General features: G+C 46.8%; 1 protein-coding gene and 1 long non-coding RNA gene across 2 annotated transcripts in view; one reads left to right on the top strand and one right to left on the bottom strand.

Annotated features, from left to right (window-relative positions):
* The window catches only part of LOC142587566 (uncharacterized), a 94,317-nt gene that overhangs the window by 51,386 nt on the left and 18,332 nt on the right, over window positions 1-24,599 (top strand). The gene's annotated exons all lie outside the window — the stretch shown is intronic.
* Window positions 19,215-20,845, bottom strand: LOC142587567 (uncharacterized). The gene is made up of 3 exons (XR_012829574.1): window positions 20,715-20,845; window positions 20,203-20,408; window positions 19,215-19,347 (listed from the first exon to the last, which is right to left on the bottom strand). It is a non-coding gene; the product is annotated as an uncharacterized LOC142587567 (long non-coding RNA).

The raw sequence follows: 24,599 nt of genomic DNA, 5'->3' as shown, positions 1-24,599 counted from the left end.
GAGCGCCTCAACCCAGTCTCTCAAGTCCTCGATTTCCCCGCTCACTGTGTCTTTCCTGACTTTCCGAAATCTGTCCCAATCCGTCACTCAAGTTCCTTTCACCTTGTCTTTGTGCTTAGCAGCACTAAATGCCGTGGAAAGGATATGCCGTAAAAACCAGACTATAGGTCGGACCGCAAAATAGGTCGATCGGCCACCTAACGAATTCTAAAAATGAAAAAAAATCTTTTTCATTGTCAAAAGTACTGCAAGACACCCTTACCTTGAAACAAATGCGACTCAGCTTTTCGTTTGGAATAGTTACGTTATCGCACCCCTGTTCTCGTCACGCTGATTGCATTCATGAGGCTGACGTAACGCGCAGCTTCTGCCACTGTCAGGCCTGAATCACCCGTGCTGTCACGTTCCATGTCGTCCTCATCACTGTCGCTAGTTGACACTTCGGCAACAACAGAGGCAACGATGGCGAAAAGTCGAACCTCGTAGCCGACATCTCTTCGCGGTGGCAGCAGTGCTGCTGAGCAACTTTTTCGCATTCCAAATGCCACACACTGTAGTCAACAGCAGATACATGTCGCGGGCCAGCGCTGACTTCTTCTTGTCACGTTCGACAGCACGGACGATGTCTAATTTTTCTTCTATGCTGAGCACCCGGCGCCTTTTTTAACCGAGCTCCGGCATGACGCGAGTCCTCACTTGCACGAAGCCACAACGCTCTCTGGCACCACCGTTTTTAGATCTCTTTCAGTTTGCAAGCTCCCATCGAGCCACGTACGAGAAAGCACGGCCGGTCTCAAGGGGTGCGCACGCTTCGGAAAGTGCGCGCTCCCCTTCCGTTTCCACTCACCATGCGGCGCTGCTGTCACTGTCGGCCTAAGGTCCCTCTATAACAAGGTAGCGACATCTGCCGTGCGTGCCACCTAGGAAGTTCCCGTAGCAGACGGCGCCCAAGCTAAACCGCGGCGCCGCTGCATTCGTGAGGGGAAAAAAATATCTGCACACGTGCGGAAATAAAACGCTACTGGTGCCTGACTGTGGTGAAAAACGAAAGAAGGGCCCGAACTGCTATATCTAGTCCTTTAATTTCGAATGAGTGCTGAAAGAAAAAAGCTCAAGAGAGCGGAATGAGTGCTTGATCGCCTCGCGATTCCGCATGTTTACCTTTCGTTCATTTGCGCTCAATCACCGCGCGAGCCTTGGTGATTGCTTGCGCTTAATACTGTTTGCTCTGTGAATTCTTTTGCTCGTAAGTGTGCTTCGTACACATAGCGGTTACTTTGAACGAAGAATTCGGTTAAAAAAAGAAGGCTGACAGTGGCTTGGACCGAAAAGTTTCGATATAACGTCGGTGAAACGTGCGACCCTCACGGCAACTAAGCAACATCCTGTATGTGGGTGGAAACGAGTGCGCCAACAGTCTTGCCGCTGAGTGTGTTTGTCATGTAGTGATTACACGACGACTGTTTCGTTTCGTGGTTCAGTGCTACGAGCCAGTGCAACTGTCGTGACATTCTAAAGCGGCGGTATGGATCATGTCGGCGAGTCTCCTCGATCGTGTTCGGGCTGCCAGCGCGATCTAATGTCGTGGCACACCAACATCGAGCGTAGTGTGTGCGCGTGTGTGAATGCGGTTGACTGTTCTTATGAACCGTGCGACGTCGCCACGTAAACTTGAATCATGACGCGCATTGTTTTGTTTATGCCTTTTCGCCTCCGTGCACCGCTAAAGCCCTGTAAGAATTAGGGCGCCCTTATACGAAATGCATGCGGATTGGCCTAGCTATTACTGCACTGTGTTTTGCTGGCGATCCGTGTATTGCTTCTGGTGTTTTTCTTATGCTTATTTGCAGTTGTGTGTTTTTCATCAGTAAAATTGCATCGCCGGTTACTGAAACTTCTTCGAGTGTAAGGGAAACTTGGAAGGAACGAGCTCGCAGCTGTATGTAATGTACTTTGATAAATTGTATTATACTATTACACTTTATTATTTGATGGCCAGTAGCACTGGCTATGCAGTATTTGTTTTTAAAAGCAGAGTAATGCAGGCACTTAGGAATATATTTATTCACATATGCAATGCACAAAACACGATTAGGATATGCACAGTTGGAAATGACTTTTTGGACATATTGTAAAGTGCAGTTAACAATGCGCGCAAACACAGGAAAGTGTGAAAGTAGAATTCGCTGCTGAAATTTATCAGCGAGTTAATGCGTTTCTGCCCCACTATTTACTTGCATGCTAGGTCATACTGCACTTGCTAAGTCAACGGGCTCATAATGCACTAAGATCAATAATCTCCACAAACTTCGGCGGTCAACATTCATGCGCGTGAATGAAATACTACCGCAGCTCTGCACGCACACGTGTATACTTTCTCTCGCACCTTCGTATCACTCTACGTTACTTTCCTCGCATAGTCGTGCAGTTACCTATGGTTCTGTCTTTCCAGCCGATTCTATGCGACCACATTTATCTTCTGGTTAGGTTTTATTTGCCGCGCGGAATGCAAAATAACTTCTTGCCGTTCTCCGTCTGATCTCGGCTCTCACGATTCAAAACTGCAGCTACACGGCTAAATGAAATGAACATGGTACACATACTTGAATGCAAGCTTTCAGGAAACCATACAGTGACCTATCTTAGGTGTGAAATGAATAAAGATAGCAATACATATGGTACGACATAACGGTACGCAGCAACTGTATTTAGCAATCAAGTTGAGTGCTAACATCTCAACTCATGCATGTCACATCCCCCCCCCCACCCCCTAAAGAAGAATAAAAGAAAAGTGAAGTAACAAGTCTCCTACCAAAATCAGTAGATGAGGCGGCGAAGCACTCCAAGGCGGCTGTCTGGCGGGTGTTGGGCTGGCGCTGTTTTGCCCGTGCGGCGCTTGCAGCAGCGCTGGCAGGACTGCCCTTAGTGACACAGTGGCTCCGTACCGCTGATCTTGGCGGGTGGTAGCGCCACTCATGTGCCAGGTCTGCTACCTGTTGTAGCAGCCTGTGCACGACCTCGTAGCCTTCCTCCGTCCCTGATCTAGTAAAGCAAACAGCCGCATTTAGAAAATTTGGCCAAAGCGTGTTAGCTTAGGATATCGACGAGTAATAAACATCTGGAACACTTACTTTCTCCTGTTTTTTATGTCCTCCCGCAAGAACTGCGCGAGGAGGTGGTCCAGCCGTTCCCTCACGCTTCGGACATTCCGAACCACTTGGGTGAGGTCACATAGCTTTTCAGTGATTTTCCCCCACATCGCGGCATCGTCGAAGGGGTTTCGTGCCAGTACTTCTTCTAATATAATAACGTCGTCACTCGGCATGAATCGCCTGCGCGAACAAACGACGGACGGGGCGGCCATTTTGTAGTTTTTTTTTGCTTGTCTTGACTCGGCTTATTCGGCCGTCGGTGTAGACGTGGTAATCTGGCCACCTGGGTCGGAGCAGACGGTACTGGGATCCGGCAAAGGCATGCGCAGTTCGCACCCAGTAAAATGCCCCAATGCTAACGGTGCGGCTTTCCGGACAAGCTAAAGCTCTCTAATGTCATTTCCAATAAATGACATTCACTCGTAATGTCATTTGTTTGCTGTCACACGGAAAAATGTGACGACATTAGCTGAAAATTTCACTTTCAATCGAATGAGTTCGTCAAACTCATTCGCATTCTTTTTGGAACAGAATGTGTACCCTCGACACCAGGAGCCTACCAATCAGCTTTGCAAGCAGTGCTCGTTTTTAATTGTTTAACAAAACATAACTATTGTACTGTCAAATTTATTCCATAATTTTTTACTTTCATGACGTTTAAGTGTATTACAGTACATAATTACGTAAATCTACTCTCAGTCCAGGGACTTAACGGCCGTCTTTGGCTGTGGCAGTCGTGCTTGTTCGCACCAGCCGCGGAATCTTGGTTAAGCACATGCGCGTTTATGGTGTTTTGCCATGACACCGACGCAAGACAGCAATACAGTTGAACCTCGCTACAACGAAACTGACGGGGCGCGCGAAAAATTTCGTTAAAGCGAAATTTCGTTGAGGCGAAAACAGGCCAAAAACACTGTCAGGTTGGACCACATAGTCCCAAAACATCATTTATTTCCAAAGAAGTCGGTCAGCTTCTTCTGCTTCTTTTTTTTTGCCACGAGTGCAGTGGCGCGGCTTTCGCACTCGGTGAACAGTTGCATCGCGACGTCGTCATCGTGAGCACCGAAAAATCTGCGGATCACATCAAAAGCATCCATCACTTTTATTGCAGGTGGTGGCGCTAAGTCCTCCGCGTCGCTGTCATCATCCGATGATGCGTCGTTGTGGCGAACGCCCTCAATTATAGCTTCGTCACTCAGCTCCTCGTGAGCTAGCACTTCACTGTCAACAGCGATGTAGTCGCCGATGTGAACATCGGCCGGCACATCTCCGGAGTCCTGAAGGGCTGCCCATGCCGCATTGGCCTCTGTGGAGGGTGGAGCAATTGTACTGCAGCCTTCCTCGTCCGACGTGGAGTTCGCTGCCAGTTGAGCATCGGAGTGAAAGCCGGCGTGCACAAAACAGTTGTAGATGATACTGCGACTGGTTGCCGTCCACGCTGCTGAGACCATCTGTACAGCCATGTACAAATCCACTTCGATTGCCCGACCGGTGTCGATGTTTAACACCAGCCGCTGAATCAGTCGCTGTCGATAAGCGCTTTTAACGCTATTGATGATACCTTGATCCAGCGGCTGGATTAAAGCCGTGCAATTCGGCGGGAAGAATCTTACTTCCACGCTTTGAAGCTGAACGTCTTCAACGTTATGCGCTGAGCAATTGTCGATGAGCAAACAAACCTTACGTTTCTTTGCCGTCATGTCACGGTCGAAAGCGGTTAGCCACTCTTTGAAAACGGCCCGTGTCATCCAAGACTTCTTATTGGCAACATATTTGACGGGCAGGCTCTTGCCACCTTTGAAGCACCGCGGCTTCGCACTTTTGCCTATCACCAGTGGGCAGCGCTTGTCAGACCCGTCCATGTTGCAGCACAGGAGCACAGTCACACGCTTTTTGCTATGCTTCCCTCCGCTGCATGGCTGGCCCTTCATGTGAAGCGTCTTGGAGGGGAGGAGCTCGAAGAAAAGTCCCGTTTCATCGGCATTGTATATGTCTGATGTGGCATATTTCTCCATTAATTCCGGCACAGTAGCTGATGCCCAAGCAGATGCAGCGTCGGCGTCTGATGAGGCCGACTCCCCACACAGCACTTTAGCGACGATTTCATGCCTGGCCTTAAAACGGGTCAGCCACCCTGAGCTGGCTTTGAAATCATTGATGCCCAGCATACAGGCATAGCCAAGTGCCTTTTGCTGCAACATGTTTCCGCTGACCGGCATCTTCTTTGCGCGCACGTCGAGGAACCACGTGTACAGAGCCTTCTCAAGGTCCTCATGAGCCGCTTGCGTCAGCTTTTTCCGCTTCGCGGATGTCCCCGAAGAAAGAGCTTGCGCTATCGCGTCTTTCGACTTCAAGATCGTTGACAGCGTGCTCTGTGAAATGCCGAAGTCCGCTGCAACATCTCCCTTTTTCCTGCCACTGGATGCCGCGCTGATAATCCGTGCCTTCTCTTCAAGCGAGAGGAACTTCCGCTTTCTAGATGAAGTCGCCATGCTCGCATTCATTACAGCGCACTAGCAGCACAAGCACGAGTGAAAAAAACTAGGGCAAACGCGCTGCTGTTGCCAGGCTGCTGCGTCCTTTGGCAACGGATTGGTTGCGGCTCTGAATTGGATTGGAAGAAAACGGGAGCTTGCCCCCGCGCCTTGTCGCAAGGCAGCCAGCCCGATAGTCATCAACACCAAGCTATGGCGGTGATCATGTGCGTTTCAGTGAGTGGATTAGTTTGGTCCAGCGAATGTTTAGCGAAACAAAGCAGCGTGGGCCTATGGAAGTACATAGATGGGCGGCGATATGCTTGTTTTATTGTAAGATATATTTTTAAATCGAGCTTCGCATAGCAAAAATTTCGTTGAAGCGGAAACGCGCCCCAAAAATGGTTCGTTGTGATGAGAAATTTGTTCCATTACTTTGTATAGCGAGCTGACGGGGAATTGGAAATATTTCGTTGAAGCGAAAATTTCGTTGAAGCGACGTTCGTTGTAGCGGGGTTCGACTGTACATACGTTAAGAGCCGTCCACAGCGGTCTGAAGGTGAGACCCACACACTCATAAGAGTGGCAGGACCACTTGGGAGACCTGCGGTATATGAAGAGGAATGCGAAAGTCTATGCAGCCATACAAGAGGAGCTGCGTGCTGAAGGCATAGACAAACCTCTCAAGGCGATAAAGTTGAAGATTGAAAACTTGTGAAGCAAATACAGGTAAGCATCGTGTCAACAACGCGATGGACAACATTTTTGTGCTCCTTTATCTCAGTAGCACAGGGCCTGTTATTGATTTGAACACCACGTTGCATTCGCGGCTGGTGTGGTTGCATGTTTGCCGCCTGTCATTGATGATTGTTCATATTTCGGGACCTTGTTAACGTTTAATTGTTGCCACCGAACTCTCGGTGTCATTTTTCTGTTGCAAAAATATGCGCGGAAACCGGAAAATGCAACGTGTGGCACTGCATTAGACGTCTGCACGCTCTAGCACATGTGAGAGATGCGCATCACTCAGGACCTTGCAAGCGGCCACACCGTTCCGCAGGCGCACCGCTTCTGTCGCAGTTACCGAACGCGCCTAGGCTCACAGATTAGTGAAGTGGTAAAAGGAGCCAGGAGAGAATGTGGAAAATACTAGCTGAAGATATGCGAAATACTTGACGTGCACCAAGATGGAGCTATGGGTAAACAGATAGATATAGGTAGAGCTACAGATAGAGATACAATACCACCTGGCATTCATATTAACAATGCAGCAGATCTCAACTACACATTTTATTCTCGTTAACTCTTTGCACAATAATTGGTGCTGCATCTTCCCTGTCTGGCAAACTTTTATGCTGTAGTGCAACTTTCAGTTCCAATGCCACTAATACAGACTGTATACTCAGTGGTGCACCATAACAAACAACCAAGCAGATAGCATGATTGTGACAATTGCAAGTTAAAAACTGCACTTCTCTCTAAATGGTCTTCTGACACACTAAACACTCGAAAAATAAAAACATTTGGCACTGACACTTGCTAACATTAGGCACAATACGTTTTCTACGTGCTACAAAAAATTCTGCAGATTCCATGCAGTGGGAGATTCTGGGAACAGGTAAACTGTTAACGGCAGAACCAGCATTGCAGACCGAGACACCAGATGGTGGGTTAGGTGTTGTCACAACATGTAAAACGACATTTCTTAGTCCACTTGGCCCCTTCTGTTTCAACAAGTGCTGCTCATAATCAAATGGAACACCTGCTGCAACACCAGCACTACACTGTGCATTTTAGTGAGCCAGCTTGGAAAAATAATTTGCCAGCGCAGCCCTCACTTCTCGACCTTCACCACTGACAGCTTCAGTGCTGTGCACTGGCTGAAGGTAGTGTTGGTTGAAGCGACGCAGCTCTTGCTCCCCACTGTTGCTCGATGATGGAGTCTTTCAGCACTTCACAGATGTTGCAGAGAGCACAAGTGGTTTGAATGGCTTGTTTTGCAGTCCTGAGCTTGTACTCCATCCTCTTTGAAGTGTATCTGAAACAGGCTTTCAGTCGTCCAAAGGCATTCTCCACTATCCTCCTTGTTTTTGACAAGTGCTAATTGAAAACGCCTTCACGAGATCCTCCGACAGCATTTGCGAAAGGCTTGAGGAGGTTAGGGGTCAGAGGCAACATCTGGTCTCAAAGTATAGGGCCCACTCTTGTGCCCTCAATTTGTAATGCAGGTGACTTGAAAAAATCACCTTCCACCAAGTTGTGAAGCTTGGAGCGGCCGTAAACATGGTATCATGGCACCTACCTGGGCTGCGTACATTGATATATTTGAACAGGTACTTATGGTCAACCAGTGCCAACAGTATGGTTCTGTGACTGCATAAAAGGGAAACAATAAAAAATAAGCCTTCAGAGGCAATCTGTAGCCACCTTGAATGCAGAAATGTGAATTTGTCAGTTTGTTCAGAAAGATATTTATTCATCACAGGTACTGGTGAATGCTTACTACCAAGACTGTTGAACACAGCAAATAGTTCGCTTTGAAACATGTATGTAGTGCTTTTTAACGCACGCAAAGGTCGACGAAACATATGAAGAAAGGTTACCACCCTTTGTAGTTGTAATGATCGGCGGCGTGCTTTGCTGGTGGCAATATGGCAATATATGGCAGCCATCCAAGGTGCTGATGGCTTGTGGAAAGCTGCTCACAGCGTAGAACCTTTTGGTATGCTCTGGCATCTCTTCACTATGGACCATGCAAAGCCAGCAAGGCTTCAGCACCTTAGTGATCGCCGCAAAAAATTCCCGATAGGCGACATTTACCGTAGAATACCCGACACCAAACAGACGTGCGATGGTGGTAGTGTCTTCTGCTGTTGAACGAAGCCGGTACAGTCCAGTGGTGACTGGCTTGTCCATAATCACAGCCAGCCACATATTCATGTCCTGGCGTTCCAATTCACCCCGCAAAGAGTCCACAAGGTAACGGAATGTGGCCGGTGTCATGTGGAACAACTGTCTGAAGTGCTTCGCCCAAGTGTGGTAGCGTGTCCTCAAGCCACCTTTCGTTGTGCTCAAATACCTATGGCAGATGAAGCAGCCATACTGGCAGCCACTGTGAACCAGTTTGCGCAAAGTCGCTCTTCATACTCCCTCGAAATTGCTTCTTGCGCTTCCAACTCCACCTCAAGCGGCCTTTCCTCGCTGCAGTCTTTGGCCTGCATGCACATCAGAGCAGCGATGAAACTCGACTGCCGTTTTCGTGCCTCATCAGCAGAGGTAGCGCTCACACTCGTTGTGCTTTCCGCCATGTTGTTTACCTGATCTTCGGCTTGGGTCGACTTTGTTGCCAGTGTCGCCAAGTTAGTGATCCAAAAGTATGGTGTGAAAGGGAGGGTCACTCATTCCAACGGATTTTAGCATATTGGAAAATAATCACTGAACAAAATTAGGTAGGACACTATTTTTGCGTCCTTCTTTTACTATTGTCATTGTCATCATTTTCAAATGACATTAGTTTTCATTGTGTGAAAGTGTGCGGTGATAATGAAATGAAACGTCAACAAATGTCATTCGTTGGAAATGACAGGGGTATTAAATAATGCATGGAAATGTTTGGTATTCCTTCACTTCATCCTGCAGCTGCTGGCATGAATGAAAATGCATCTGCAGCTCAGCCAGAGCTTCTTACTGCCATGCAACAGCCTACAGCTCCATTACTGACGGAAGGGGAAGCCACTACAGTCAAACCTGCAAATACTGAACTCGCAAAAAAACGAATTAGTTCGATATATCGTGTAATTCGATATAGAACATTTAAATAAATTGACAATGTACAAAACGCACCTCATTAAAAAGTGTTCTTTATGTTCTCAATACATGTACCGTGGGCATATTAGCGCAAGAAACAGTCACCGATCTTCTGCTTTTTCACTTTGAGAGCATTGCTTAGCATACACTTTTCAACGTTGTTGAGTGACTGGGAATAGCTGAGCCCATAGCCTTCTATGGACACGCAGTGGCCATGAACAATGCTCAGCGCATGAAGTGCTTCAGAACACGTGGGCGGGTCGGAACTCGTTGGGTCCCCGGAGTTACCGTCGCTGGCAGGATCCCTAGCCAGATCAGCAACAATGTCTTCGTCAGCGAGCTGTCCAGTAGTCACAACGTTGTCGTCAGTGGAGACAAAGTCTGCAGTCACAGTCCCATCACAAACTGCATCCGGGAACTCAGACAGCTAGCTGCCTTAACAAATTGTCAGGTTCCTCGAGTGATTCATCAATGTTGAGGGGTTCAACGAAATCTTCAGATAAGCTGGCTCCAGCCTCGCTGGGAACACAGAGTCCACAATGACAGAAACAATTTTGAATCGTTTATTTTTTGGCGTCGTTCCACAACGCATTCAACATTGTTATTGCACCCAGGAGGTCAATTTTCAACTCCCGGTCAGTGCGAAGATTTAGCAATAGCCGTTGCACAAGGTGCTTTCTATCGCCTGCCTTCAGTGCACGAATGACACCTTGGTCTAAAGGCTGCAGCACCGACGTTGTGTTCGGTGGCAGGAAGCAGAGCTCGATGTTGCTGACACTGACCTTACAATGGTGAGTGGAACAATTATCAATTAGTAAGCAGACCTTAGTGTCTTTGCTCTCCAGGTCGTCGTCCCAGATTTCAGCCACTTTCCAAAAAGTTCACTTGTCTTCCAAGCTTTTCCGTTGGACCTGTAGGTCACTGGAACGGCGACTGCATTCTTTAGGCACCGCGGTGATTTTCTTTTTCCAATCACAAGTGGTTGAAGCTTGGTCAATCCATCAACATTGGTGGCAAGCAACACTGATATTCGGGCTTTAACTTTCCCGCTGTGGAACTTGTCATCATGACACGCCAGCATTTTGTTTGGTAGTATTGGCCAGAACAAAGCCATCTCACCGGCAATAAATATATCACGGGGATGGTATCTTGTCGTGATGTCGCTCCAATTTTCTTCAGTCCATTTGTTCACGCTCCTGACGTCTACCGCGCGGCATTCACTGCTGACAGACCGGCCGTCAATGCCGTGGTGCTCTTTGAAACGCTGCAGCCAACCTGAACCGTCTTTGAAGTCGGGTCTTTTGAGAATGAAAGCAAGATCCTTTGCTTTCTGCTCAATTATGGGGCCCGAAACAGGGATGTTTCACGACATAACATCAAGGAACCACTTGTACACTGCTGCCTCCACATGTTCATATGCAGCTGTGCGTACTAATTGGGCGCCGGTGCCACCAAGCCTCTTGTCCACCTTAGCCCTAATGTTGGCCTTATCTTTAATAGCATACTCAACATGCTTCTTGGGATGTTGTACGCTGCGGCGACATTCGACTTCTTTTCTCCGCATTCAACTCTTCCAATAAGTTTGTTTTTTCGGAGATTGTCAAATTCTTCCGTTTCACGGCAGCCACCTTTTAATGGAGCGGATAATTACTGCGTTCCGAAAATGCGACAACACAATCTTACAACTGAACCAACTGAACACTAAGGCAATTGAGGCTATCGCAAGCAGGCGCATGTAGCTGTGAGAGAGCGAGATGGGTCGAGCCACTCTTTCTAGGGGTGGCTGAGCGAGTGGGAGCAGCACCGCGCATGCGCAGTTGTGCTAAACCACTTTGTCTGGGACGGGAGTATCGATGGCTAGCCCGGCCGCCACGCGGGAAAGCCAACTTCTAGGAGAATTTCTCAGTGCTTGAAGTTTGATATATCGAGTGCGGCTGCTGTTTTTGTTCGGTTTAGCAATACTTTTTGCTATATATTCTCGTAACATTGTGGTGTTCAAAAAGTGTTTGATATACAGGATAATTCGATGTAAACGAGTTCGATGTAGTCGGGTTCACTTCTCTCTCTATATATATACATATGTACAGTTCTCTTCTCATGGACTCATCCCTTGGGCAGGATGGCCAGCGTGCATTTGTTAGCCCTTTGTGGTGGGCTGTTGGCACCGGTGGCCCAGCAGCTGGTAGGACTGGAGCTAGGGGTGAAGCTGGCGGTGTCCTTGGTACACTATGGCCAACTAATCGAGCAGCTTCACCATTTGGTGGTGCTGGACACTGCATAGCCGCTGCTTCATCCTGGCTTTTAGCGAAATCCCACTGCCAGGAGTCATCTACTGCATGTCAGCATCTGCAAAGTTGTTGCAATCAGAGTTGATACTAGTGTCCTTTCCACAGTGCTTGTACCTTTTACAAGCCACTTTTACGAATGCGCTTTGAGCTATGCACACATATTTGCCTGGCTACATGATGCACCGGTGTTTTTGTACAAAACACTGCACTGTGCTTGCTATTAGGACACACAAAGAACATGACACAATCTAAGCCCATGAGCAGACAACAATACAGCATGTTCCTGCTGGTGCATCCAGCTGAAGCAGGTTGAATGAAATGGTGACAGTGATCACTATGCCCTTGCATTCAAACTTTCATACGAGCCACTCACCCTCATATTAGGATTCATTCTCTGTTTCACTCAATGCAACTTTTGCAACAGTGAAATAATGCGCAAACACAATTGCAAAAACCGCTTTTGGAAGCCTTCGAGACAGAACCAGTGAATGCATCATTCCTTATTATAGCATCCATTATACCAAAACTCCAACCTCGTCATCATGATGTACAAAATTAATGTCAGCACTCTGACGTTAAAAAGTAGCTTAGTTTCTTGCAATACTGCTGTGTCAAATGCAGAACACAGGATGAGTTCATTTGGTGCCTTTCTGTATTAGCAAATCTAGTTTCCTAAATAATTAGTCCACATATGATATTTCACTATAACTCAACTCACCATCTGCATCAGCGCTTCGTCCCGGCTGTGACGAAGCCAGCAATGCTGCTACAGCTGGTGGGGGCTCTGTGTCAGGCCCAGCGCAGCTGCTATTGAAAGGGTTTGCAAGGCGTGTGGCCATGCGGGTTACCACCACATGAACCCTCAGTAATTCTTCACTAATGCGGCTTTCTGCCAGGGTGCCACCACCTTCGAGAGGCAAATATCAGCGTTAGCAAAATTTCACAATCACTAGAAATTCCATCGTGCCTGTTCCACTGCTTCGAAGATACTGCCAGAGACATATGCACACATCATGATGTATCTCCTTTATGTCATTCTGGAGCCTTGCTAGCTGAGCACAAAGGAAATATAGACACAGGTCGCCGCGCTCACATCCACATAGCACTGTGCATATGCTAATGAACTGCAACTGTGCCCAAGTTTTGCTTTCCCCTGGTATTTCATTACAGCAAACGACGAGCCTACACAAAAAGATAGTTGATGGCATTTGGCCAAAGATTGCATTTTTATGCTTTGCAAACCAATAACGTAGTGTTCCTTTCATAGCAAGACATCCTTTGAGATAGCAACTGAAGCCTTCAAGGCACCAAAGCATGAGCAAATTTGCCAGTCCTGCAAGTGCGTCATGGAACACAAATGTGCGCATGCACTTCCTTTGTTTGCCTGCATGTTACAATCCACCAAGTCAGTGCAAGATTATTTCTGGTGATGAATTTACTACGTCCTCGCCACTGCTCCATATGCACATACACAAGCTGTTGTAGGCTGCGCTCGAAATCAGCTGTAGCAGTGGCTTCCTGTGTTTTCCTGCGCATTTCATCAAATATATTCTTAAGTGAGAAGCAAGATGCAGCAATTTTGGCACATGAGGAATAATGGAATGCTCACCTGTTTTGAAGACCTCACGCATGTCTTCGACTTTCGCACGGTGCCACTTTTCTTTCGGATTATCCCAGCATTTTTTCAGCTGCTTAAATGTTCATGGCCGCATGTTGTGGCGACTGTTGAATTCGTCGGCCAACTTCTCCCACATCTTCTTTGCCTGGATAGACACAGCATCAGCGCTTCGTGCATTCAAGCACATCACAACTCTTTGCATTAGATCTTTGAGGATGGTGCGCTCCTTATCAGTGAAGTTAATTTTGCACCTGCCCCAAGTCACTGTACTCCTGCCAGATCAGCTGCAGGCAAAAAAGAAGAAGCAGGGACAGCGTGCTGGGGGATATTGTCCAAGAACAAAAGTTTCAGACAAGCTGGTACGGCTTGAAGATGCAGGAGCTCGAAGATTATAAAAGGCAGTAAAGTTGCAAGAGGAAGCTGCGAAGTGGCATATGCAACTAATTGATGTGTTGAAGGATTTTTTTTCCTGTTAGAATAATCTTTGTGTGTATGCTTTTTTTTTATTGAAACAACTTCAAGGCCCGAAGGTGTTGCAGAGGGTACTGTTAATTATTAGAACGTTAATAAAGTTCATAGTTGAAACCACTGAGTTTTCTTCATTTCACTTGTGAGTCATGACCTCTCACGATGAAGCAGTGTATTCAACAGTCGCATGACCCAGAATGAAAGAGAATGCAAATGTTATATGCAATGAAATTGACATGTTCAAAAATTAAACATCAGTACAAGAGTTCACACTTTTCTGTAAGTGTACGTGGCTTCATAATTTCCTACGACAAGCTCTTGTGCATGTAAGTTCTGTAACTGCGAAGTATGCACAGTGGTGGCTGAAATTTACTAATTAAAGCCCCAAAAAATGGAAGGTTGCCCGACAGCCTTGGCACAGTATTCTGGACGAAACAGGAAATGCTTTATTTGCTTTTACAGCCAAGATGGCCACAACTAGGTACTGTGTCCATGTACAATGTTGCTGAAGCAATGGCATGACCTTCTGACAACTTTGTTCAAATAGAACCAGTCAGGTACAGATTTTCAAATCTGCGTTTTTACTTCTAAAAATTTTTTTTAATAATAAAGATATGCTAAAAAATGGCCACCTATGTAGATACAAGCGAACTGTCTGTCCTAATATAGCACACATAAGGAGCTTTAGCAGGCCAATCTAGCTCAGATGGGCTGGCTGCTGGCTTTGTGCAAAAAAGTGCTTCACTGGTGCCACCTTTATAGCTTGGCCATTACTAGCACATGATTCTGAACTATGAGAACGCTGTTCATGGGTGGCGTCCCATATGGCTACCTCTTGCTCTGAAATTCCTCAAGTGTCTGTCCTAGTATAGCACACATAAGGGGCTTTAGCAGGCCAATCTAGCTCAGATGGGCTGGCTGCTGGCTTTTTGCAAAAAAGTGCTTCACTAGTGCCACCTTTATAGCTTGGCCATTACTTGCACATGATTCTGAACTATGAGAACGCTGTTCATGGGTGGCGTCCCATATGGCTAGCTCCTGCTCCCATTGCTGCTTTACTCGTTCTTGAAATTCCTCACATACATTGTGCAAAACACAGCATGCCCTAATAATTAACCTGGCAGTGTCGAGACTGCACTCTATGCACTTCACAACAAAGCGAAATCTGGCTTTCATTTGGCCAAAATCATTTTCCACAATTCTTCTCGATTTCAACACATTGTAAATAAAAATAATATTCAGGTGTGTTGGGTAAGGCATTTGCATATGGCTTTTGAAGATTACATGTCAGTGAAAACGCCTGATTGCATAAAATAATAGGAGGTACATGAACACCTTCAATGACAGCTGTTGGATGTTGAAGTAAATCACTTTCAGTGAGCTTCCGAAGTGTCGACCTGCCATAAACAAATGCATCATGGCACCGCCCAGGAGAGCCGACATTTGTGTAGCAGAATCGGTAACAGTGGTTGACCATTGCCAGCAGGATCATACTGTACCTGCAGGCAGAACAAAATGAGTATTCAAACAACAGCGATCAAAAGCAAAAAAAAAAAGTTCCAAGCATTCGAAAGTATGTTTATACTTCAAAGAAACCAGATTGTACACTATTAAAAAAACTATGCAATAGTAAACAACCGTTCAGAGAACAAAGTGCGTAATCAGGTTATTGCTTTGTGAAAGTGTGAGAGCATAGTTGAAAAAATCTCAACTCGCCAACCCTTGTACCGTATAATGCGGAATATAGGTCGAGGCGGAATATAGGTCGACCCCCTTACATTGAAGCAAAGAAGTCAACATAAAAGTTATAAGGCACAGAATTGTTTTATTTAGTGGTGCCGCCAGTCTCATCACCTGCCCATTCGTCTGAGCTGTCTGAACTCTCGTCCGAAGACGACTGCTTTTCGCTGGCTGTGTCCCACATGTCATCCTCGGTGCCGTCCAAGGAGTTAGTAATACAACACTTCTTGAATGCCCGCACCACCATATCGTCGGGCAGCGAGCGCCAAGCCTGCGACACCCATGTGGCCACAGTGGCGAAAGGCGGCCAGTGCAGCCGGCTGGTTGGGGTCGTCGGGTTGTCGCCGGCCATCCACTGATTATGTTGTGCACAGATACGGCCTTTAAAGGGCTTGTTGAGCATGACGTCCAGTGGCTGAAGTGTTGACGTCATGCGAGTGATGGCAAGTCCCGTCCTCCCGTCGCGGAGTGCCTGCTTCACACCTGCGGTCAAGTGACCGCGAAAGGCATCCAAGACGAGCATGCTCGGACACCGCAGGAGTGCGCCGGGTCGCCGATTCCAGACGGTCTTAAGCCAATTGAGCATCATGGCCTCGTCCATATAGCCCTTTTCATTCACGCGATCGACAACATCCCGAGAGAAAGCCTCTTTCGGCAGCATCTTCCTCTTAAAGATTATGTATGGGGGCAGCTTTCTGCCGTCTGCAGTACACGCGAGCATCACCGTGAAGCGCGAATGCTCGTTCCCCGTAGAAAGAAGCTTGACTTCTTTTGCGCCACATTCGCACACTGTGGTGAGCGACGGCATGTCGAACCACACTGGCATTTCATCAGTGTTGCCGATCTGATAACATAGCACTGGAATTCGGCCAGCTTGTCCTCGTATGCCTCTGGCAGCTTCTGGCAGATTGATGTGCGCCGTCGAAGTGCGAATCCCTTGCATCTCATGAAGCGACGAACCCAATAAATGGAGCCCTTGAGCGTAGGCCACGTTAACGTTGGGCTGCGTTGGTCACCAAGGAGGTGATAACGATGCGGATGCCGAAAGGACTGCACTCCTACATGTTGCCAGATGACTATTCATGTTGTGCCAAGAGCCGGTATATAAGTCGAGGGGTGACCTTTTAGTAATATTTTTTGGAAACAACCTCGACCTATATTCCGCACTAAACAGTAGTTGTCGTAATCTGAAGCTTGTTCTTTCAGAGGCGACACCGGGAAATGGCAACCGTCAAGTGCACCAACGCGTGAGAACCCAGTCATGGCAAGAAACCCATGTGGTCTTCAATATCTGCAGGGGCAGACATGTTGAGCCAGGCTTCTTCAAGGTTTCGCAGAACAGCTGCATAGAACCCCTTATATATTTTGTTTACTGTTGAACAGCCAAGTGAAAATAAAACTGAAATCGTCCTGTCTTCTGCAGTAGAACACAAATGGTAGAGCACGACGGCGACTTTTTCACAGAAGTGGCCTTGGTCATTACAGTATCTACACGTTGCAGATCGCTGCGACAAGACTGCACGATATACCTGAACGTGGCTGGTGAAACACAAAAACACTTCTTGAAGTGCGCTTCTCCCAAATTAAGCACGGTGTCCTCAAACCACAGCTGGCTGCGAGGTAAGCGCCATCAAGATCTGGCTGTTGTGCTCAGAATGGTAGTGAAGGCAACCAAGTCGAATGTGTTCAAAAATACCTGAAGTTCTACGTCGCAGATCTGACGTCTCACAGCTTCTCTTTGCTCTTAGAGCCTGTGATGTTCCGCATGATTTTTTGTGCGGAGGAATATCAATGCATCTGCCAGGAGTTGTGCTTGACGAACTTCCTCAGGTCGGCGTTGCGATGGTCTCGCTGCGGCAGGTGCCACTTTGTTTCTGGGCTTCGGATTTGACATACATTTGCCACAGTTATAGTGTAATTGAAGAATGTCCTAGTGACGTGACCGGAAAGTAGCACGCATGCCTCTTTTTGTTGACGCCATCAGGTGTTGCCACTGCGACTTTTTCTAGCAGACCGGCTGCTCTCAATCACTGCTTTTGAGGCGGTCCGTGTTTCTAAGCATTTCTTACGGACATGACTCTCATTATAACAGACAAGGATTGTATTTAACAAAGTATTGCGTATAGGAAGTTCTTGAAGGCCACATCAATACTTATGTATTGACAACTTCGTCTGCTAGCAAAGTCTGGCACAGTGCGGCGCTTTGATTGCACTCGTGGTATTGTCTGTGCCAGCTGGAAATTACCGAGCTTTTTGCTCATCTACTCCTTGAAAGCCAGTATATCTGAGCCTGCTTTGCTTCTATGCAGCTATATTTACCACTACATTTAAGTTGCATGCTTATCATGAAAGTGCGTAGTGACTTCGGTGACACTGTCACTGGATGCTATAGTGCAAGGAGAGTGGTCTGGCAGTGTTTTTAGAATCGCTTCTTCTGAATCAATGTTGCCAGCATCCAAGAACTTGTTGATGATTTCCTGCCTTCCACTTGTAGACGCTTGCTGGCTGGCATCTGCATCTAAAGCTATGTTCACACTACGGTCATTACGTGCGTAACAGCTCTTTCGGCGTATCGAACGTAACAGCTGTAAAAAACATTATGGCAGTTAAGCCGACACCTTTGTTGACATTTACTGCTGCGTAAATTATGGCTTTTACAACAGGCCAATCAAATTTGGAGCTGCAGAACTGACGTCATCAGTGGTCCAATATGGCTCCTGTCAACATGCGAGTGCTGGCCGAGCTCGAAGAAATTCACGCTCAAAACAAACTTATAGCCATGTTTTCAATCGCCCGAAGGCGACACAGAAGGGTTTGGGCGTGGCAAGTATTTCTTGACAGGGCCGTGGACGGCGATTTGATAGACTTCTTACTGGATACATGGCGTCGCCGTTCTTCCCGAGCGCGACAAGAAGAGGACGTCCAAGGGTTAGTGCAGAAAAGACATGCTTGGTGGTTTTGGGTGGACAGTGCAGTATGTACTCTGGCTGACTGCTTCGACCTTGCCGTGTCGACTGTGCTGTGCCGTGCGAATGTTGGATTTCCTCAACAGTGTCAGTGAGGAGGTTAACACTCTCACCCATGACTTTCACGTAAATTGCAGGTCTCTTCGATTTGTGTGCACTGGCTGCACTAGTTCCGCGATAGTTCTGACACCGTGCTACGAGTGCACAAGACCTGTTCCAGCAGTTCACAACACTAGTGCCGCACTGTCGCTGTCAAAACGAATAGGCAAGTTCACAAAATGTGCAGGCCTTGTCGTCTGCAGCGCGTCGCCAGCGTCGCTTCGCCGGCTCCCTAGGCGGATTCTTTGTGCTGGGTGCTCCACTGATTCGTGCTGCTCTTTTTTCTTTTTCTTGTGTGGTGCATCTCACTTTTCGTGCGTGTGTCTATAAACGTGATCGAGATGGCTGCCTGCTTGTTTTCATGAAGATTGTGTAATGCTACTGCCATGCTGTCTGTGTAGTGCTTGCATGAATTCTAGTGCTGTTCAAGTTGAACTGAAGCGAATAAATGCGGAAACGTATTTTGAACATTTTCTTTTCATTTGGGATATGTAGCACACACAGGTCGCGAAACACCACAGTGCAAGTGTTTACTGCTCGTTTGTTCGCATCACATCGATGAGCATGTCAACCTTGGCCATGCGCTCCTTGTGGCGCTTGGCTCTGGCTGCATCCAATTTCAGCAGCGCTTCAGCAAGGACATTGTTTGAAGATTTCCTGTGCCTCTTCCTGTGGGGCATGCTGGTCGGCACCTCCTCCATGTCCCTGGAGGAGTCCATGTCCTCTGTGGCCACACTTTCCACACATGAATACAAACATTACATCACTTTCTGTAGTTTGCACCAAGTACATCACTAGGAAACCAGCTGCACAAGAATGGACACATATGACATGCTTCTTTTACTCTTAACTGCTTAGGAAGATAATAAGCATTGTTTACAATGTATATGTTATTCCAGCTTGTAGTCAGTGCTTAGCCTTGTCATGTGTGTTCCTTCTCATGTACCAAATTTAGTCTGCCATTCCAGTTGTAAGCCTACATACAAAGACAAATGTATTTAATGTAATTAGTATGCTTACTCTGAGTTTCCTGCAGAGACTCCAGTCTCGAGGAGTGCTGGTGGTTTTATATGATGTTTTCCAACACCTTGGCCAGCTCCCTACATGGCATAAGTTCTATTAGAACTATTCAGCGAGCCAGGTAGAAATTTATTGGACTGGGTACTCGCTCCTCATACTCGCACGGCACACGGTGGTGCCCCGATGTATTATTTTTTGTTCTCGCTCTTTTGTAGCTGCGCTCCAATGACTTCCATTTGTTTTCGATCTGGACAGCCGAAAGGGTGCCTCCAAACTCGTCGTTCGCCAACTTTGTCCACAACATTTTTTTTTGTCCTAAAGAAATCAAGCTAGAACTGAAACACATACTGCAGCAACTATTAAACTCAACTGCAAAAACAGGGGTCACATTTACGAAAGCATGCTGGGATGAAATATGAAATGCACTTTGGTTTGTATTACAATGATTGCCAATGCATTCAAATACAGTAACCACTCGGAAAAAATTCTCGCATTTTTGTCAAATACATCTTTTTTTTTTTTTTTTTGCGTTTGCAAGCATGCTGCATAGAATCGGGGATGGACACATACCTGAATCCCCCTTTCTGGCCGACCAGGTCCTTAAAGTCAACATATTTGTCGATTAAAAAGTGCGTTCTTGCTTTGGTCCAAAGTTCGGAATCTGCTTCCGCAGAAGCAGCTATAGGCAGAGGCGTCTATAGCGCTCTCGTTGGAAGCGCATGGTTGGCTGGCAGGTGTGTGCTCAGCTTGAAACACAAGAGTGTAGCGTTCACCGTCTGAAAAAAAAAAAACATAACGAGAACGAGCTGTAGACGCGCAAACTTAGCCAAGTGACCGAGAAATTGCATACAGTTCATTTCCCTTGACAGCACCAGTCTGTGGCGTTAGCGTGGTGCGACGTTGCTTGCGAGTACCAAAATACTTCCTCAGACAGTCCGTACGAGCGCAGGTATGCGCAATTCGTGCACACATAAAAGAGAATCCAGTCAAGTTTGCTGTTGACTGCTTGAAGCCATAGCAGACAAACAAGACCACGCACGTGCTTACCACGTTTTTTCAGTAAGCCATCTAACAACACTCACCTGCTCCCTTATACAGGTATCCATTCTCATCAGGAATGTAGGAGCCATCGCTGCTAAGAACAGCCGTCACCGTCTTGGTACTGTCGCCGACAGCTATTTCCACCGTCATCTGCTGCGCACTTGGAAAAGCACCCGCCATTGTGAACTGGCTGGCACTTGCTCCGAAGTGAGTGCAGCACAGTCGTAACTCGTCAAGAACTAGGCCTGCACTTGTACAAAAAGAAGAGGAAAGTGCAGAGGCCGCGCGCTACACTGGCAAAACATATACGACAGTGCTGCACTCTCTGAACTCATGCAGCTAGTGCAGCCAAATCTAAGAGACCATGCACACGGTACCTTTACGTTCGCAGTCTGAACTAGATGCATTCGCTTGTTGCGCTTCCGCTTACGCATTTTACGAAAAATCGGCGCCTTACAAACGTAGTCTGAACATAGCATAACAAGGAATTAAGGACACTGGGTTCACAATTTTCCTTGGAGACATAATGGGCAAAACTACTGAAAGGCAGTGTACAGTAACAACGAACTGCTGAGGTGTAGGATGAGAATTGCAGCCGGAGGACTGACGCACGATCCAAAACAGGTGCTCAACAGGATCCTGGCTTAGTTCACTGGTCATGAGGTACGTAAAACCTACTTTCTTTTAGGTAGTCCAAAAGTGACAGCACACCATAGTAAGTCACCCACAACCCTGTACTTGTTGAATGGTTTAAGAAGCCGTGCTTTCCTTTAGTATGGAGCTCCCAACATGTCAGAAGTACAAAAAAAAATGCAGCTTGTTGACAGATGTTGATCTTGGGTGCAGAGCTTCGGCAGCAAAGCGAGAAGTCAGCACCTGAATAGGTCATGGATTGTGCTGAACCAGGAAAGTGTCCTTGAGCAGATGTCGCGCAAATCCCATATCCAGGCTGCTGTCACAGTCGTACCACATTTGTAATACACATGCTAAGAAAGAAGTTCTGCTACTCACTCAAAGGAATGCAGTGTGAGTAGCATTATTACCATGTTTGCCAAGTGCAGTATGAATACGGTTGCAGTGGTTATGGTTATGTGCACATGAAAGACTTGCACATCCATCTGGCAGCAGGTAACCAGATCCAAGTAGTCCATTGCATAAGCGCTTTATCAAGTGGGGAAAATCGTATAAAAAATCAAGTTGCCGCTCAGAATCTACAAGATGTTGCGCACTGCACTGTGTGCTAGTCGCAGGTACCCCTACACCAAGTATTGTCTACATTCTTCGATTCCACGGTGCTCCATGAGATGTGATAAAGTCAACCTTCAGGCCAGCTTCTTCCACCAAGATCACTGCTTCCAGCAGAATCTTCTTTAAGAAAGTTCCTTGAATGTTTCCTTTAGTGGCAAATGCTGCAATGACTTGTGTCCACTTGCCAACAAATGGGATGAATAATATGACCATGCCATGATCACAGACAGTGTGTTTGTCACGTCCTGCTGTAAACGGACCAAAGTCAACAAAGCCTTCTTGTTGCCAGCGGTGGTGACAGAAAGGTGCTCGGACAACTTCATCTCGTCAACAATAAGACCTTCATGGCTTTGGAATAAGTCCATTGATCTTGTCTTTTCGCTGAGAACATCGAGAACTTTGCGCTGAAGCCATACCCCGTCTTTTAAGACTTCATGTATTTTCAGTGTAGTTTTGCATGACATCTTATACGGATTCCTTGCGTAGGTGCTCATAAAGCTTTGGGATCTTCATCATCAAGCATTCTAGCATTTCATTCCTTTAGTGCTTGAACATGAAGATGCTTTAGACATGTGATGAATTGCCTCACGCTGTTTGCGTGGAAGGCCTGCTATTGCTACAGACTCGCCTTCACAAATACTTGCATTCTTGGCCACCATAGCAGAAAGTTTGATTTTCAAGCCGGTGGTGCGGTTGCTGAGACGCACTGCCTTTTGCTTTACTAGCTTTAACCCTTTCAGGGTCGACTGCACAGGGTCGATTTTTTTTTACTGCAGATTCCAATTCTTCTGATAGACCTATTTCGAAAAAAATTTATCGTAATTTTTCTGGGGTGACTGTAAAGTGAGAAAAAAATATTTTGCGTTGGTATATATGTACTCTTTACTCATGAATAAGAACAATAATAAAAGTAAATAAACTTTTAAAAATAAAAAATTTGATGCATTGTTACATATAGTTCAAGGCATACAATATGCGCACATGAGAATATTTTGCAAGTCTGAAATGTCCCTGCTCTTCCAATAATATTTACGTCCATAGCGCCATGGAACTGCGTAGGTGAGCGCACTCAAGAAAACTGGTTGTGTGCCTGTCAAAAAAGCGAAATGTGTGACAAACTTTCACTAATCTTAATCTTATCACCAACCAGAGGCAATTAGATATCACAAGTCTCTCCCCCCCCCCCCTCAAAAAAAAGAAAACGAAACGCATGCGTGGCGGCATCCTTCCTATGCTCACCCCTGTGAGCACTAAGCGAGTGAGAAACAGGTGACCGACCTTTGAGTGATCAGTAACGAAATAGCCATCAGTTTTGCGAGCGCAAGAAGCCGAAACCATCTGCGGAACAAAACCCAAACTGCCGCCCACCTACGCACACACAAATGCGAGAGTGGTAGTATATTGATGCACCATAGCAAACTAGCTCTAAAACCATGCAACAAAAACCAAGAGAGGGAGGCGCGAGAAAAAAAGTCCCTGTATTCCCACATAGTGGGAGCACATGCCAGGAAAGAAAAAAATTTGGAAATCGGCGCACTTTTTAAACGCAAAGTCGGCGGCGTAAATATGACACCAACCATTTTAAACTTCTTCGCGGTGCCCTATATCTAGGTCATTGACCCTAGAAGGGTTTGCCTTTGAGCTGGGGCTCGACTCCTAGACTGCTGTACCCCCGTACGTGAAGCATGTGACTTCCTCGTCAGAAGCAGCTTTCGTGTTGCCTTGCATTCTGCACAATCAGCGCCTGGAAATAGAAAAAAAGCAATGAGCACGTGAGAATAACATTTGAAATTGTGGCACACTAATGTGCAGAGCAATAAATGTTCAAAGGAGACTAATTACATTGTGGAGAAACATTTCCCAGGTACCTAGTACTGGAGGCAGAGCCCCAAATACCACGGAGCAGACGGCAACCTCAGGGTCATAATATGTGACAGGTCATGAAAGTCACTTTCAGGCATGATTCCTTGGCAGATCATGCTGCTGTCAGTCTTGTAGCAAATGGGCGGCGGCAAGGAAGCGTACACCTATGTCCTGGCACAGCACACCTCTAAAGTACACTTGAGCAGACACTTCATCTCCATGCTCACTGAAATGCACAACTTTTTCATGCAATATCTCGAGTCTTTCTTGCTTTCATACCGACATCGCGAAAACTTACAGTTCGGTCACTGCCGCAGTTAAAGCGGCACCAGAACTTCGAAGGAACATTTACTGCTTAAGGTGACCTAACTGCAAACAGTTCATTCCCCGTGAACTATCCGTTTTCAACTTGCGCGCTCTCGGCCTGAATCTCATGAAGTGGTTGGCAGAGCTGGCCATCTGCCATTCGTTCTTCATTTTGTGCGGTCCATGCGCTCTTGCATGCCTTCGTGCTTACCGCCGGTGCACTTGCTGCGGCTGGCCTCTTCCTTTCCAGCCTCTATTTGACAGGTGCAACAGAAAGGTAGGATGCACAGTCAGGCAGAAGGCTAGGCACCGCGCCAGACACCAGCGATGACTTGCCATGTTGAAGTCACACTTCGGTGCCATTAATGATGTGGACGTAATCCTTCAAAATGTATCGAGGCTCAAAGTGGCGCTCACATACTGAAGATTAAGTGAAAGGCTTGTCTGTTCTTCACAGATTGCACGGCCAGTTCTGAATTTCATCTTCCGTTGGTGCGGCGAACAATGAC

The sequence above is a fragment of the Dermacentor variabilis genome, chromosome 7 (assembly GCF_050947875.1).
Source record: "Dermacentor variabilis isolate Ectoservices chromosome 7, ASM5094787v1, whole genome shotgun sequence".
NCBI lineage: Eukaryota > Metazoa > Arthropoda > Arachnida > Ixodida > Ixodidae > Dermacentor > Dermacentor variabilis.
The sequence above is the reverse complement of the archived record's forward strand: the minus strand, read 5'-3'. Positions and strand labels throughout refer to the sequence as shown.